The sequence below is a fragment of the Bufo bufo genome, chromosome 2, assembly GCF_905171765.1.
Source record: "Bufo bufo chromosome 2, aBufBuf1.1, whole genome shotgun sequence".
Lineage (NCBI taxonomy): Eukaryota > Metazoa > Chordata > Amphibia > Anura > Bufonidae > Bufo > Bufo bufo.
In genome coordinates, this window is record NC_053390.1 from 94,495,978 (window position 1) to 94,509,476 (window position 13,499).

Here is a 13,499-nt window from a genome sequence, read left to right on the forward strand (position 1 = left end):
ATATATAGACTATTTGTCTTACTAACTTTCTAATCTTTATTATTTAAGATACAATTTAAAAATATATATCATAATATATAAGAATATAATTAAAAAGTATATATAAAAATATAAATAGTACATATATAAGCTCTAATTTAAAATCCTTAAATATATAGATCTGGGATAGCAATCACTTATTCATTCCTTTTCCATAATAATTCCAAGTATTTGAACAATCCTCCAAAGTCCAAATAACACAAAAAGCGTCCTGAGAACTTAAAAGACGCAATGGACACAAAAAATACAAAAAACGCATCAAAACCGCACCAGATAGCTAAAAAACCGCATATGCGTTTTCGGTGCGTTTTGTGTCAAAATCTCCTCCCACATTCATCTTCATAAAACCCCATCACTTATACCTCCTCCTTCTCATCAAAGATATCTCTAGATGTTGTATATTGGATATTCCACATTAATAAATAGTGTCTCTATATTTTAATCCAATAGATGTATTCTATCTTTAATTTTCTCTCTTTGATAGTTAGAACTTATCTTCCCTTTTTCTTTTATTCTTTATTGAGGTATAAAGAATAAAAGAAAAAGGGAAGATAAGTTCTAACTATCAAAGAGAGAAAATTAAAGATAGAATACATCTATTGGATTAAAATATAGAGACACTATTTATTAATGTGGAATATCCAATATACAACATCTAGAGATATCTTTGATGAGAAGGAGGAGGTATAAGTGATGGGGTTTTATGAAGATGAATGTGGGAGGAGATTTTGACACAAAACGCACCGAAAACGCATATGCGGTTTTTTAGCTATCTGGTGCGGTTTTGATGCGTTTTTTGTATTTTTTGTGTCCATTGCGTCTTTTAAGTTCTCAGGACGCTTTTTGTGTTATTTGGACTTTGGAGGATTGTTCAAATACTTGGAATTATTATGGAAAAGGAATGAATAAGTGATTGCTATCCCAGATCTATATATTTAAGGATTTTAAATTAGAGCTTATATATGTACTATTTATATTTTTATATATACTTTTTAATTATATTCTTATATATTATGATATATATTTTTAAATTGTATCTTAAATAATAAAGATTAGAAAGTTAGTAAGACAAATAGTCTATATATATATATATATTTAAGTAGTACCTTGCACTGAAGATTTAATCTAATTAGAACAAGTGAAATCCAGATCGGAGTTGGGTGGGATCTCAGAGAACCATAGTATATAAGTAAGAAGGGTAACACTCGCAGTATAGCCACTGAGGAAGAGGGAGGACCCTCGAAACGCGTCTGGCTGGTTCCTGCGAGTATTCACCCACCCTATTCCGAAAAAAAGTTGGAAGAATATCGTCTAGTCTGCAGTTACAATCCAGTGAAAATTTAGCTGGACCAACTGATCGCGAGATTACGCGAGACTACGAGAACTGGAGAGATTACTTCCTGATTGCTGAGACGCAAGGAAGCACCCTCGTGGAACGCTGAGACCGGCGAGAGGAAATTCTCACATAATTGGATCCTGCACCAAGGACCCCAGCGTTTAGGAGAGAGACACCTCTAAAGAGTCTAGCCTCAACCAAGGGCAAGGTAAGAGGGTTTGAAGATCTAGGGGGACGCCCCAGTTCAAAAACCCGACTATCCTTTACCTAAGCCCTACTGCCTAGCGCATAGAGGACCGCTACTGAATTGAAACATTATATACTTCAACTGAGGAATTGCCACTAGGTCTATGCACGACCTTATTTAACACTATATTCACTCAAAATATATCACCAGCATATTACTTTTGCATCACTTATTTTGCACAGGATTTCTATTTTATTCTTCACAGGTTTTGTTCACAGAAGGACATTTGTGTTATTTCTATTTGTATTTTTATTTTACACAGGACTTTGATTTGATTATATGAATTGAGCATATTATATACACCTATAGACCAAAGCTTAATATCTATTCAGCTAGCAGGATATCGAAGCAGGATACTAAGTGTCCTAATATCCCCAGTGCATTATATGTTAATCAGTTTATGCTAACTTTTTATGTATATTTTATTGTAAATTTTATTTATATATAAAGCTACTACTTATTAGACTAACCAGCTGGTGAGTGCCTGCTTTTAATTTCAAACAATTGCAATTCTCCACACCGGATGAACAGGTGATTCATCCAAAAAGCAGAGCACCCTTACCACATTGACAGATACGGGTGAGCCACAATATATATTTGTTTTATTACTATTTTATTCACCTAATATTGTTGAGCCCCCCAGTACCTGTCAGTATGGACATCTGGCAGTTTATAGAAAACCAGAATACAAGGTTGGAGACTTTTATTTTTGAAGAAACCAATACTAATAATTTTGGATCTAATGAGAAATCCGTCACAGAGTCCTTTAGAGAGCTGGAAACATTGCTGATAAGACAATTAAAGCAGAAATGGGAAATTAAATCATTGGGGAAATACCTGGAACTAGGTATTATACCCAAGGGTTTACAATTATTTAAGAACCCAGCGACTGATCTACTAAACGACTCATTTAGAGAAGAATGGGATAACCTCCTGATGAAACAGTCTATAGCACTAGTAGAACTAATTATCAAGAGAAGAAATAAAATCTTGGAAGAAACTACAGAAAAAATCCTAAAAATTAGGGAAACAATACAGACATTCCCCATTGGTGAAGAAATCACTAATTGGCAACAAAGGATTTGCAAAAATTTAGGATTAATAGAACAGGAGATAGTTAGTAAAAAAAGTAAAAAATTGAAGAAAAATACTAGAAAAGATATAGATAAATATTCATCAGGAGAAAATCAAGATTTAACTAATATAAATGAAGATGCCATTAGAGAGAATAGAGAGGATAGACAATATGAATATGACATCCCAGTAAGAAAAAGATATGAACCGATTATGAACAATCATTTTTTAGATGGGACCCCTCCACATCACAAAACGAAAACGCGCCAAATAAAACATATAACATCAGAACGGGCGAAATCCCCCCCGGTAATGAACCATCATCAGGAGATGGGGCACCAATACAACCTGAGACACAGGGGTTATCATCAAGAAACCCAACACAACCCGAGGGAGGGGAATTATCAGGGAGGGAGGGAGAGTTACATCCCGAATCGGCATCAATACTACCACGATCACGATCAAAGGGGACAAGGAGGGGAAAGAGAAAGGGGAAGAAGACAATACAGAAATTGAATACCCAAAAAGAGTTAGATCCAATTATAAATTTGAGTAAAACATCTTTGACGCCAACCCAGATTCAATTATTAAACAAGGGATTAAAATTTGCCCCTACAGCACAAGCTAGCAAATTTGATATCTATATTGGAATAGAGAAATTTGTTAGAAAATTGTGCCTTAAAAAATATTTTATGAAGAACCCCATAATTGCGAATTCCACTGAAAATAATATGTTTGTCCACACTAAATTGAAGTTGGCAAGCAAAATGTACCCAAGACAACAGATAGGCCATGAGATGGCAGCCTTCAAAAAATCTGTGGAAACAGATATTAGGAAATTAAATGTGAATGGAAGACTAGGTAATAATGTGACCACTCAAGAAATACAGGCCATCAAACAACTACAAAAATCAGAAAATATCACTATACGACCTGCGGATAAGGGAGGAGCCATCGTTATTCTGGAGACTCAAAAGTATGAAGCAGAATGTCTTAGACAGTTATCAGACGCTGCCACATACTCCAGACTATCGAAGGACCCCACTAATGAATATAGTAAGGAATTGACTGACTATGCCAGAGAGGGGTGGGAAAACGGTATCCTAAATGATTATGAGTTTAAATATATTACCAAAACTCAACATAGAATGCCAATTTTCTATTGTTTGCCTAAAGTGCATAAAGATCAAGTGAACCCCCCAGGAAGACCAATTATCTCTGGCATAGGTTCTTTAACCTCAAATTTGTCAGAATATATAGATAAACTCCTACAACCTAGTGTAAAAAAGAATTTTGCATACATTAGAGATACAACGCAGATCATACAAATAGTGGAAGGTCTTGAATATGAGACAAACTGGATATTGGGGACTTTAGATGTAAGTTCCCTATATACGGTCATTAATCATGATCAGGGAATTGAAGCATTAAGAAACCAACTGAATACTCATAGCAATTTTGGGGAGAAACAGATAGATTTCATAGCAGATGGGGTGAAATTTATTCTGACCCATAATTATTTTTCTTACAATCAGGATTATTATCTCCAGACTAGGGGTACTGCCATGGGTACCAGGTTTGCCCCTAGTTATGCAAATTTATTCATGGCTAAATGGGAAGAAGAGCAGATTAAACACATGATAGGGGCAGACCTGGTACTCTGGCATAGATTTATCGACGACATCCTATTTGTCTGGAGAGGTACGAGAGAGGATCTTGATGTATTTTTAGAAAAATTGAATAATAATATTTACAATCTTAGCTTTTCAAGAAATCTTAGTGAAGAAAAAATAGAATTCCTAGATTTATTAATTAGAGTACAAAACAACCAATTAATATGCAGCACATTCCAGAAAGAGGTATCCCGTAACAGTTATATCCTTTTTTCAAGCTGCCATCTACCCAGATGGCTGCTTGAAGTCCCAATGGGACAGTTTAGGAGGATAAAAAGAAACTGTACGGATGAAGTAGATTTTGTTAGGGAGGCCCAGGTATTGAAAAAGTGTTTCTTAGATAAAGAATATCCCAATAATGTATTGGATAAAGCACTGATCAAGGTTCAGAATACAGACAGAAATACCTTCTTTGTAGAAAATACAAAAGAAGATAAAGAAGGAGATCAGTTTAGAATTATACTACCCTTTAATAAGCAACACAAACAAATAGAGGGGATAGTAAGGAAACACTGGCACCACCTATTGAATGACAAATTAATAGGTCCTCTAATTGGTAATGGTCCCCAAATTACATATACTAGAGCACAAAACCTATCCTTAAAGGTAGCACCATCAGTCAAGAATAGAAAGAAGGAGAATAAAACATCTATCCAAAGTTGGCTGAATCTCAGTGGCTTCTATAGATGTGGAAGTTGTGGAATCTGCAAAATTACATCATTCCCTAGGAAGACCACTGAGATCCAGTCAAGGGTAAATTCCTTCACGTGGAAAATTAAAGAATTTTTGACCTGTAGCTCAAAGAATATATTGTATATAATAGAATGCCAATGCAAGAAACAATATATTGGGAGGACCAAACGCACCTTAAAAAAGAGGTTGGCAGAACATGTGACTAACATAAAAAATGGTTATGAAAAACACTCCCTGTCATTACATTATAAACAATGTCATAATAAAGACCCAAGAGGTATGGTTTTCATGGCCTTCGAAAAGGTGGATATACACTGGCGAGGTGGAGACCATATCGCTAGGATGTCGAGGCAGGAATCTAGGCGAATTTTTGATTTTCAAACTCTCCTTCCACGGGGACTGAACTCAGATTTTGAGTTATTTGGTTTCCTATAGTCTCTAGGGAGGGATGCCCCCCTCTGACGGGACATCCTGTGGTTAGCTATTTTATGGTACCAGGATCTCCCCTCGGTGGTGGGCCTTCCTCCCCTTATACCTCAATAAAGAATAAAAGAAAAAGGGAAGATAAGTTCTAACTATCAAAGAGAGAAAATTAAAGATAGAATACATCTATTGGATTAAAATATAGAGACACTATTTATTAATGTGGAATATCCAATATACAACATCTAGAGATATCTTTGATGAGAAGGAGGAGGTATAAGTGATGGGGTTTTATGAAGATGAATGTGGGAGGAGATTTTGACACAAAACGCACCGAAAACGCATATGCGGTTTTTTAGCTATCTGGTGCGGTTTTGATGCGTTTTTTGTATTTTTTGTGTCCATTGCGTCTTTTAAGTTCTCAGGACGCTTTTTGTGTTATTTGGACTTTGGAGGATTGTTCAAATACTTGGAATTATTATGGAAAAGGAATGAATAAGTGATTGCTATCCCAGATCTATATATTTAAGGATTTTAAATTAGAGCTTATATATGTACTATTTATATTTTTATATATACTTTTTAATTATATTCTTATATATTATGATATATATTTTTAAATTGTATCTTAAATAATAAAGATTAGAAAGTTAGTAAGACAAATAGTCTATATATATATATATATATTTAAGTAGTACCTTGCACTGAAGATTTAATCTAATTAGAACAAGTGAAATCCAGATCGGAGTTGGGTGGGATCTCAGAGAACCATAGTATATAAGTAAGAAGGGTAACACTCGCAGTATAGCCACTGAGGAAGAGGGAGGACCCTCGAAACGCGTCTGGCTGGTTCCTGCGAGTATTCACCCACCCTATTCCGAAAAAAAGTTGGAAGAATATCGTCTAGTCTGCAGTTACAATCCAGTGAAAATTTAGCTGGACCAACTGATCGCGAGATTACGCGAGACTACGAGAACTGGAGAGATTACTTCCTGATTGCTGAGACGCAAGGAAGCACCCTCGTGGAACGCTGAGACCGGCGAGAGGAAATTCTCACATAATTGGATCCTGCACCAAGGACCCCAGCGTTTAGGAGAGAGACACCTCTAAAGAGTCTAGCCTCAACCAAGGGCAAGGTAAGAGGGTTTGAAGATCTAGGGGGACGCCCCAGTTCAAAAACCCGACTATCCTTTACCTAAGCCCTACTGCCTAGCGCATAGAGGACCGCTACTGAATTGAAACATTATATACTTCAACTGAGGAATTGCCACTAGGTCTATGCACGACCTTATTTAACACTATATTCACTCAAAATATATCACCAGCATATTACTTTTGCATCACTTATTTTGCACAGGATTTCTATTTTATTCTTCACAGGTTTTGTTCACAGAAGGACATTTGTGTTATTTCTATTTGTATTTTTATTTTACACAGGACTTTGATTTGATTATATGAATTGAGCATATTATATACACCTATAGACCAAAGCTTAATATCTATTCAGCTAGCAGGATATCGAAGCAGGATACTTAGTGTCCTAATATCCCCAGTGCATTATATGTTAATCAGTTTATGCTAACTTTTTATGTATATTTTATTGTAAATTTTATTTATATATAAAGCTACTACTTATTAGACTAACCAGCTGGTGAGTGCCTGCTTTTAATTTCAAACAATTGTATCTATTTGTAGTCATCCCTGGGAGAGGGTTCCAATTTTGGCAACAATTCGCTATCTCCTCAGATTTATACTGATTACTCTGCAGGCTGACACTTTACACAGGGGCGTGTGTCAGTCTCCTACTATTAGCTGTGGTTATTTCCCTCGGTGATACTTGGTATAAGATTAGTTTAGCATATGCCGGTCACTTTGTCCCTCACTACGTGCTCCCTGTAAATGCCTATGCCACTCGTAATGCTCCTGATACTACTCACTGACCCCGTCAAAAATTTGCGCTACACTAATACACCCCTCCCGACATGTTTCGCCACATGCGTGGATTCGTCAAGGGAAGTGGGGTATAGGTGTGCGGGAGCTCACAGTGACCTCTCTTTGTATGATGCGAAGTCACACCCATCCCTTCGCTGCAACCACTGGTGCTTCGCTACCTCCTACTGACATCTTCCAGATCCAATCAGAGAGGAGCGCGTCCTCTGACGTGTACACTATGCGCTCCTTACTCTGCATGTCCGTCGCAGGTCCCAACAGTCAGGAGCGCGTCATCTTACGTGTATAGTCTGCGCCCCTGCGGATCACCGGTAGGTACGATATATTACTAGCCTCCCCTTTTAGATGACGTATCACCTCCATGCCCGTTAACCCGTTCCTGCCAGTCACTCAGAGTCACTCATAGGGGTCTGTAGAATGATAGTAAATAGACCTCCATGGGCAGTTCTATATGTACCACCATGCTCTTCTACTTTTTGGCATAGAAGTTAGATGAGGTGTATGTCCTCTACCCAGAGCTGTCAATTAAAACAGCAAAGATTAATGTGAGTCCATTTAACTTTTAAACTGCCACATATCTATTTTAACAGACCAACTACTTCAAGGGCACTTATTCATGGCACTCACTAGTGACACTTGTTCATGGCATGCTATATATAATTTATAGGGGATGTATTGTTATTGGCCAATTCCATATTATGGTTGAATAATTCTCTACCGAGGTACCTCCTCATCACTCATGTCAGGAGGGGTGTATTAGTGTAGCGCAAATTTTTGACGGGGTCAGTGAGTAGTATCAGGAGCATTACGAGTGGCATAGGCATTTACAGGGAGCACGTAGTGAGGGACAAAGTGACCGGCATATGCTAAACTAATCTTATACCAAGTATCACCGAGGGAAATAACCACAGCTAATAGTAGGAGACTGACACACGCCCCTGTGTAAAGTGTCAGCCTGCAGAGTAATCAGTATAAATCTGAGGAGATAGCGAATTGTTGCCAAAATTGGAACCCTCTCCCAGGGATGAATACAAATAGATATGGCGATTGCTCTGACAGACTGATAAATATGATACACATGGTGGACGTGCCTCAATGACAAGGGCTCCACGGTAGACAGATAGCAACAGAGCAAATAAAGTTGCAAACAACAACCTATGAATAAAGATTGACTGTATTAACCGGTCAAGGTTATCCCACAGAGTGATATAAATTATACACTCACGAAAGTACGGACTGGAGTATGCCCCAAGTAATGCACCTGATAGCAACCCTATATTTATTTATTAATGCCTATCAGCAACCAGAAAGAAAAAACAGCCTAATTCACATTTCACTGGACCCTGATAATTTTAATAATGAGAAGATTTTAAAAATATTAATTAGGGACCCCTAAAAGGATTGTTGGTCCTACAGACCGTATCTGAATTGTAAATTATATCCCGAGGGTCTCTAAAAGGGACTTAGAATATAAAACTGTTTTCCACCTCAGGCCCAGCCGCCACTGCATTTACCCAGTGTGCTGTTATGGAGATATAACAGCCCTGACCGTGCTTACTGGTCCATGTATCCGTAGTCAGGTGCACCTTGCCACATATGGCGTTGCACAGTGCACACCTGATTTTGTCCCCTACTTGGTTGTGCAGGGAAGGGATGGCTCGCCTTGAAAAGTAGTAGCGGCTGGGCACGACGTACTGTGGGACAGCCACCGCCATAAGGTTATTAAAACTATCCGTATCCACCTGACGGAATGACAGCATTTCAAAGGCCAGTAATTTAGAAATGCTGGCATTCAGGGTTAAGGATCGCGGGTGTGTAGGGGGGTACTTCCTCTTCCTCTCCAGCGTTTGGGAGATGGAGAGCTGACCGCTTCCGTGGGACATTGTGGAGATGCTTTGTGACCCATGTGTTAGTGTTGCTGGCAGATCCTCTGTTTGCGGGGTGGCAGGTGGCACTGTCACTCCAGAGGTGGATGAAGAGGCAGAGACTGCAGCAGAAAAGGAAGCAGGAGGAGCCAGAGACCTTTCTTGATTTTTGAGGTGTCTACTCCACTGCAGCTCGTGCTTTGCACTTAATTGCCTGGTCATGCAGGTTGTGCTCAGGTTGAGAACGTTTATGCGTCGCTTCAGGCTCTAAATGCACAGCGTGCAAACCACTCATGTCTTGTCGTCAGCACATTGTCTGAAGAACTGCCACGCCAGGGAACTCCTTGGAGCTGGCTTTGGTGTGCTCGGTCCCTTGCTGCGGTGGACAGTAGGAGGCGTACTGTCTAGAGGACGGCCGCTCCACTTTTGGACCCTGCTCCCTCTTCTGCCTTGCTGGTGGCTCTGTGCGACATCCACCTCTTCCTCCGAACTACATAGGTCACTCGCATGACGTTGATTCCATGTGGGGTCGAGGACCTCATCGTCCTCCACATCATCTTCCACCCAGTCTTCACCCCTGGCCTCCTTGTCGGTCTGCACACTTTCGAAAGCCCCAGCAGTTGGCACCTGTGTTTCATCATCATCCGAGACGTGCTGCGATGGTCCTCCCATGTACTCATCTTGAAAGACAAGTGGTTGGGCATCGGTGCACTCAATCTCTTCCACTTCTGGGGCAGGGCTAGGTGGATGGCCCTGGGAAACCTTGCTAACAGAGTCATCAAAAAGCAGAAGAGACTGCTGCATGACTTGGGGCTCAGACTACTTGGCTGATTTGCAAGGGAGTGAGGTGAAAGACTGCTGGACATCGGCTTCAGGTGCCAATTGTGGTCTTTCAGCAGGAGACTGGGTGGGAGACAATGTGAAAGAACTGGATCCACTGTCAGCAACCCAATCTACTATCGCCTGTACTTGTTCAGGCCTCACCATTCGTAGAGCAGCATTAGACCTGACTACAGGTTTTGTCACCTACTCGCACCTGAGGAAGGGGTTTTACTTGTGCGTGTAGCTGGCAAAGATCAACCACGTCCTCTCCCTGCAACAGGAGCTCCACCAGCAGCACCACGACCTGGGCCACATCCCTGATTTGAAGCTCTCCACTTATTTTTTTAATTTAGGATCTTGCCCTAAATGGGTGTTTAATTAATAGTAGAATAGAACAACAGTATGTAAAGGGTGTTTCTCACACGTCCTGAACCAGACTAGGCCTCAATTAAAAATTTCTTTGCCAATAATCGCTGTATTTCAAATGCCTGAATCAAACCCCTGTATGTAGAGGGTGTATCTCACAGGGCCTGAACCAGTGTAGGCCTGAATAAAATATTTATTTGCCCAAAATGGCGGTATTTCAAATAGCTGTATTTAAAATGCCTGAATCAAACCCCTGTATGTAGAGAGTGTATCTCACACGGTGTGAACCAGTGTAGGCCTAAATTAAATATTTCTTTGCACAAAATGGCTGCATTTCAAATGGCTGTATTTCAAATGCCTGAATCAAACCCCTGTATGTAGAGGGTGTATCTCACAGGGCATGATCCAGTGTAGGCCTAAATTAAATATTGGTGCACCAAATGGCGGTATTTAAAATCTGTGAATGTAACCCAAATGTATTAAGGGTGTATCTCACAATGACATCTGCATCAAAGGCTGTAAACAAATTTTTTTGTGCCCAAACGAGTGTTTGTTTAACAACTGAATTTGACAGCAGTATATAAGCCTGTAATTTCACATATGCTGATGCTGCAAGGCCTGAAAATAGTGTTTTTTGTCAAAAAAGTGTGTTTTTCAAACCCCAGAAAATGATGGGTGTGTTTCTAGCTTAAATTGCACTCTGACTAATCAAGATGTTGTAGTTTGCCCATAAAAATTGTGATTTGCAATGTCCTAAAAGCTCAGATGCAGTGCTGGTGCTCTGAGCATGCATAAAATGGCTCAGGGCAGGGTAAAATGATTGTGCCCTGCACCCACACAACTACAAACCGGATTCCAAAAAAGTTGGGACACTAAACAAATTGCAAATAAAAACTGAATGCAATGATGTGGAGATGGCAAATGTCAATATTTTATTTGTAATAGAACGTAGATGACAGATCAAACGTTTAATCCGAGTAAATGTATCATTTTAAAGGAAAAATACATTGATTCCAATTTTCACGGTGTCAACAAATCCCAAAAAAGTTGGGACAAGTACCAATAAGAGGCTGGAAAAAGTAAATTTGAGCATAACGAAGAGCTGGAAGACCAATTAACACTAATTAGGTCAATTGGCAACATGATTGGGTATAAAAAGAGCTTCTCAGAGTGGCAGTGTCTCTCAGAAGCCAAGATGGGTAGAGGATCACCAATTCCCACAATGTTGCGCAGAAAGATAGTGGAGCAATATCAGAAAGGTGTTACCCAGCGAAAAATTGCAAAGACTTTGCATCTATCATAATCAACTGTGCATAACATCATCTGAAGATTCAGAGAATCTGGAACAATCTCTGTGCGTAAGGGTCAAGGCCGTAAAACCATACTGCATGCCCGTGAACTCCAGGCCCTTAAACGACACTGCACCACAAACAGGAATGCTACTGTAAAGGAAATCACAGAATGGTCTCAGGAATACTTCCAGAAACCATTGTCAGTGAACACAATCCACCGTGCCATCCGCCGTTGCCAGCTGAAACTCTACAGTGCAAAGAAGAAGCCATTTCAAAAGCAAGATCCACAAGCTCAGGCGTTTTCACTGGGCCAGGGATCATTTAAAATGGAGTGTGGCAAAATGGAAGACTGTTCTGTGGTCAGATGAGTCACGATTCAAAGTTCTTTTTGGAAATCTGGGACGCCATGTCATCCGGACCAAAGAGGACAAGAACAACCCAAGTTGTTATCAACGCTCAGTTCAGAAGCCTGCATCTCTTATGGTATGGGGTTGCATGAGTGCTTGTGGCATGGGCAGCTTGCATGTCTGGAAAGGCACCATCAATGCAGAAAAATATATTCAGGTTCTAGAACAACATATGCTCCCATCCAGACGTCATCTCTTTCAGGGAAGACCCTGCATTTTTCAACAAGATAATGCCAGACCACATTCTGCATCAATCACAACATCATGGCTGCGTAGGAGAAGGATCCGGGTACTGAAATGGCCAGTCTGCAGTCCAGATCTTTCACCTATAGAGAACATTTGGCGCATCATAAAGAGGAAGGTGCAACAAAGAAGGCCCAAGACGATTGAACAGTTAGAGGCCTGTATTAGACAAGAATGGGAGAGCATTCCTATTTCTAAACTTGAGAAACTGGTCTCCTCGGTCCCCAGACGTCTGTTGAGTGTTGTAAGAAGAAGGGGAGATGCCACACAGTGGTGAAAATGGCCTTGTCCCAACTTTTTTGGGATTTGTTGACACCATGAAATTCTGATTCCACATATTTTTTTCCTTAAAATGGTACATTTTCTCAGTTTAAACTTTTGTTCCGTGATTTATGTTCTATTCTGAATAAAATATTAGAAGTTGGCACCTCCACATCATTGCATTCAGTTTTTATTCATGATTTGTATAGTGTCCCAACTTTTTTGGAATCCGGTTTGTATTTCTCTGTAGATCGCTGAGTTAGATTCTCTCCCTGAAATCACAAGTCCAGCAGCATCCTCTCCCTACACTTGTAACAGCAGAGTGACGTGCAGCGCTACGTGACTCAAGCTTATTTAGAGCCTGGGTCACATGCTGCTCTAGCCAATCACAGCCATGCCATTAGTAGGCATGGCTGTGATGGCTTCTAAGGTCAGACAGTTAACCGCTTGTTGATTGGCTGCTCTGCAGCCTTTCAAATAGCGTCAAGAAAGTGCCGATCACGGAACCCGAACTTTTCCTGAACTGTTTGGGTTCGGGGTCCAAAAATCCTAAAGTTCGCTCAATTCTACTTGTGACGTAATTCATAAGGAACAAACAACTTCTCCGGAGGACAAGAATCCGGTGCATCTCCCTGGGCCTCTAACACCTCTGCCTCAAGGTCGGGATATAAGGCGGATATAACTACCCCTTCAGACAATATCAGACCAGGATCTTCCGAATACCCCCCCCCCCCCCCCCCCCAGGAAAGCTATGCGACAAAGCATCAGTCATTATTCTATTTTATTTATGTAAGTTAGCTATTGTATG